This window comes from Nannospalax galili, unplaced genomic scaffold (genome assembly GCF_000622305.1).
Source record: "Nannospalax galili isolate Female #2095 unplaced genomic scaffold, S.galili_v1.0 scaffold62, whole genome shotgun sequence".
Classification (NCBI taxonomy): Eukaryota; Metazoa; Chordata; class Mammalia; order Rodentia; family Spalacidae; genus Nannospalax; species Nannospalax galili.
In genome coordinates this window covers 41,824-47,327 of record NW_008348573.1, presented here as the reverse complement: position 1 = coordinate 47,327, position 5,504 = coordinate 41,824, and the positions used below count along the sequence as shown (strand labels likewise).

General features: G+C 32.1%; 1 non-coding gene across 1 annotated transcript; it reads left to right on the top strand.

The window, feature by feature from the left end:
• Positions 1 to 4,117: 4,117 nt before the first annotated feature.
• Positions 4,118 to 4,307, top strand: LOC115072427. The gene has a single exon (XR_003851489.1). It is a non-coding gene; the product is annotated as a U2 spliceosomal RNA (small nuclear RNA).
• Positions 4,308 to 5,504: the final 1,197 nt, after the last annotated feature.

Below are 5,504 nucleotides of genomic sequence, written 5' to 3'. Positions count from 1 at the left end.
TATTTATATTTTTCATTGTTTAAATTGTGGGTTATTCAGAGAGCTGGCAATTTGTGATGTCAAAGGGAAGTCTGCCTTCTGGATCTTTTTCTCCTTAGCATTTTAGAACATATACAGATATAGAACCAGAATGAAGCCAATATATCCAGTGTTTAGCCCTTTTCCTCTGGTCAGGTGTGTCTTGTCTCTGAGATTCTACTTTCCTTTATCATCGCCCTCTCTTTCTGTGGAGCAGGAGAGGTTTCACAAACACCAAGGCCAAGGCCACTAAATCTTGCACTGTTTCTCAGTCACCAGTTTGAAGGGGATCTGGAGTTAAGCCTAACTCAGAAGAAACCACTGGAGGGTGCCATTTGCGATGTAGATATAAAGATGAATAAGACTGTTTGGAATGTTCCTTATGAAATACACACACACACACACACACACACACACACAATTCAATCAATAAAAAATGAGTTAAAAACAAAATAAAACAAACAAAACAAGCAAAAAAAAATCAACAACAAAAAGAAAGGACAATCAGAGGAATCATTACAAACAAAACAAACAAAAACAACAGAAACAACAAAAAGAAATGACAAACAGAGGAATCATTGAATCCCTTTGTTAAAATGGTTTCAGAGCATATTATTATACTTTCTAGTTAAAGTCAACTTATACAAAAATTCTTTAATATAATGCTTAAGTATTAATGCATTTAAAATATGACATACTATTCTGCAACACCTGACCATTCTCATTTTTCCATTGTAAGCCAGGGCAGTCAAGGGAGAGAAAAATGCTATCATATGATTTAAAGACAAGTATACACATCTTTCTGCTTTCATCTTTTAAACAAACTTTGGACTCTGTGCTGATGGAAACTAGAAGGAATGAGAGAAATTGTAGTCAATTACCATGCCCATTGCTTAACTGTATTCATAAGTGTTTGTGCATATACACATATGTGTAGGTAAGTAAATTTTTATAATGATACCACAGAGTTAGAATGCTAAAATTATGTCTCCTATGACTACAAAATAATAGCCATCAGTCTGCAATCCAGTACATCCCATTTCTATATTGTCCTGTACAGGGGAAAGTGGGAGTTCCCCAATGTGATCTAATTGCCCAAGACAATCTGCAAAGGAATGTTTTTGGCATTAAAAAAATTAAATCATTTTATTTTTAAATATTGGGAGAAATTAGTATCGTATATATAACTTACATCTGTATAAACCAATGCATATTTTCGCTATATGAATTTTTTCTCATTTTTTCATTCCTTTTCATTTTTCACAGATGAAGCTACTGATTATTAAAAATACAATCATAAAAAGTTCTTCATATATATGATATGTAACTTTGATTATTCATTATCTAAATTAAGTGGAAATATTATATTAACTGTATAAAGATAGAATTTTAATAGGAGGAAATATATATATATATTAATATACAAAGATAATTTTCCAGATTGCTTTCTTCAAATTTGACACTCTTCATCCTTAATCCTCTGAAATCAGATTGTAATGATAATAATAAATTTTTAAGACTAATAAATCCTTCCTGAAATCAAAACTGTGACAGCAGTAGCCTACTTTAGGCCTGTTCATAAAAAAATAACAAAAAAATAACTGGAAAGTAAGAATTAGTCTGGCCATAAGCCAACGTCAAAGCTATTATCATTTTTAAAAGCTCATTCTTAGTAGGACTTTTTTTTTTTTTTTTAGCACTGATTAGTTTGGTAACTGAATTCCATGTAATTTTGCCACAGGGGGAAAATGTTTTCCTGAAAGAATGAAAATGATAAAAGTTAAAACCAAAATGACACATAAAACAGATTATTTTGGCTTTAGGGATTAACTATATTAACACATGGACTGATATAATTGGTTAATTTGCTAGCGACTTACTGGGCGCCTGGGAACTGAAATGGGTTCAATAGCCTTCCCAGGGTTTCATCTCACACACTCCACAGACAAAAGTCATTGTACTCAAGGAAAGCTACTGTACTTTCTCTGGCATAGCCTTCACATTTTGTGGAAACTGCTTTAATATTCAAAAAAAAAAAAAGATGAGTTGGTATTTCTGTAAAGAAGGGTAGTTTAGTAGAAACTTCGATGGGATTCAGAGCTCTGTGTCAAGGCCTACAGCACAGGCATCACTAATTATTTATATCCTGCTGTTAAGCGTGAAACAGGCTTGACTGCCCTTACAGCAGCTGCAGTCTTGCCACGTGTGCAGCACCATGAACTTTATGTGGGAGCTCTCCTGAAGAGCCTTCAGGGGCATGGGGCACTACAAGCAGGTAGAATCATTGTCAGAAGAGTCTTCTGAAGAGGCCTGGTGCATCGGCAGTAATTAATGCAGGTGGTATTTTAGACAAGGGAGCTAATGAGCTTTAATATGCATGCAGGTGAGGGAGTGCTGAATCAGTAGAGCCATTAATGAACCTATGACAGCCTAATTAGCTACAATTTAAAATCTATGGAATCTAATCAGAGAAGCTGAACACTGCTGCAAATCTGTGTATGAATGAGTCTTTCTAAATACTCCAATCTGTTGCTTAGTCACTGATTGATAGTAATTGCTTTTTTTCCTCTATTGTGTGTAGGAAAATGCCCAATTTTGTTCTGATAGGGGAGGACACAACATTGAAGTTAAATGCCTAAGATGTTTTAGCTGCTTAAGTTTAATCACTAGATGTTTAAAAAAATCAAAGCAAAATTAATTTTCAACTCTGAATATAGATGATTTAAAATACACCACTAACTTCCTTATATATTAAGTTGGCAAAGATGGTATAGCTTTTAATCAACTCCAATAGCATCTCAGTGTAGTAAGACACCGCAAACATGCAAATACATAAAATACCTTTATTAACCCATAATTCGTTTTAAAAGGGTTTATTTATGTTGGTTATCAGAGATACCAGGGCAGCATACTTGTTGAATATTTGAGGAAAAAATAGTTTTCTGAGGTTAACACAGTCTATTAGAGATTCTTTTAAAGTGGCTGAGCTAAGTGTTCCATCAGAAAATGAGAATGATGTTATGAAAGTGTGCAGGGATCATATTTTTTAGTGCCATTTGGTATTAACTGATGTATAAAAGGTACAAGCAGTTTTTCTACTCTGACATTTCACCCTTATACAGCACAATTCATCTGAGAACTTTAAAGAACTTTGCAGGCTCTGATTTATTGAGTCTTATAACACCACTGGAAGACAGGTCACTATGTCTATCCTCATTTTACAGTCAGCTCAACTGAGATCCATTTGCAGAAGGTCACAAGGGAGTCAGTGGAAGAACTATAAAAAGAGATGCCAAAAGCCCTGAGTGCATACCCCTTACCTTTTCTGTTTGATAAATGGTACATTTCACAATTCTGACACTTCAACAAAAATTCAATGTATCTAATTTTTGAAAGTTAAAAATATCTTTGGAATGAATGCAGATATTATGATTGTGAGTCATGTTACGTTGCTGCTTGGTGTTTATCAGTTATGTGTGTCATTTCAGTTTATAATCTAATGAAATAGCTACATATCTTTATTGATCCTAATAGACATCGTCATAATGTACTGTTCCTGTCAGATTAGACATTAGGACTAAGACTGAAACCTCCAAAACAATAATAGAATAGTCTCTGTAGTTGGAATGTAAGAAAAAGAAATAAGAAAGAAAGAAAAGAGAAAGAAGCTAAGAAAGGGAAAAAGGGAGACTGAGGAATTAGAAATAAAAAAAAGATGGAGGGAGTGAAGAAGGAAGTGTTCACAGTGAAAAATGTCTGAAAAAATGAACACAGAACTCATGACAACATAGCTACAAACAGAAATTCACTGAAGCAGCTACTGAATAGCCATTGATATAGTAAAGATGTACAAGTGGTATAGAGTCCTTTAAGTATATTATTTCATGCAATCCTTTTCTATCAAGAGAAATGCAGGAATGTGAAAGAACAGAGATAACTAAACAATGTGTCAAAAAATTTTAGCTTATCTGCTAGAATCTCCAAAATCCTTTTTAGTAGTTAATATATGTTCCCAGGGGCTATTTTTAAAGAATCTGATTTTTAAATGAAATAATCACTGGCCTAAAGCATAATTGTTTCTTTCAAACTTGATGCTATTTTTGCTTCTTGGCCTTTTAGCTAAGATCCAGTGTACATTTCTTCTTTTCAGTTTAATGTCTGATGCATCCTTCACCTGTGGACAGTATATTTAATGGATTTTGTGAGGTAGGAGATGGAACAGGAGCTTGCTTCATCCACATGATGCATCCACCTGGTATTACAGTGCTCCAAGGAATGATACATATCCTGGGGTAATAATACAGTTTCAGTTTAAGGTTAAGCTTAATAAAAGGGTTTCTAAGGTACACTTCATGGGTAGATTATTAACATTCTTTTTTTTTCTTTAGTGGTTGTATGGATGCCAAACACTTGATAATATTCTCATACTATCATATTTAATTATTCTACCAGATACAAATTAGTTCATGGAACAAATCATCCTTAAAACAAAGTTTCCCAGCTCATTGCCATTAACAATATCTACAAAACTGTTGATTTTCTTTAAAATAAAGTCACAATAATGCTAGCAAAACTTTAGTATATTTCATGAAAAAAATTATTTTATAAAACATATATCTAATTAGAAATGTGGCCAAATTTTATTATTGTTTTTCTTAAAGTAGCAAAAACAACTGACCCCCACAAGCTATTTTGTTAGTCCATTCTGTGCTATAATATAAAAAATGGAAAGAGCCTATTTTGGAATTGATTTTATTGATTTATATTTCACATATAATGTATGAATGGGTTTTAAATATTTTTCTAATAATTTCTTTAATATATATGTTTTATTAAAGAAATCATAATTATAAAACTATGCTACATTTATATATATATGGGAAATAAAAATCTGACATGTTAGAATTAGAAAATTTTATTTAAAACACTGTATATATGTTTTTGCTAATTGTATAATTTTCAGCTTTACAAAAAAATAAATATGAACATGTAAACATCATCACTTTTACAGTTATAATTTTTAATTTCAGGAGTAAGAGTTCTACTTATAGTAATAAACATTTCAAATAACACAGAATCTAATATGATATGGGAGTTTAAAATAAACTTGTAAAGACTCCAAATTCCATTATTTTTCTTTCTCTTCCATTAAATGAAACCCTACACTTTGCAAGGTTTTCTTAGAGCACTCAACTTAGCTGAATATCTTTGAAATTATTTCCTAATCTCTCTAGATTAAATATTCTTTTTTGTAGATATGATATTATAGAACTGACTTTCTCAACATGTGCAAGGAGAAACTGGGCAAAATGTCAAGAAACTGTCACTGAGTAAAAAACTGAAACTGTGCTCAGTAAGTTTTGGTTTCAAAACTCTGCTGTATTGTAGGAATAGTAAATTTTTACTAAAAATATGAAATTATCACTTCAAGGAGATTATTTCAATGACAATAGTAGAGAACCTTAATCAGGTTTTTAATTTTTTTA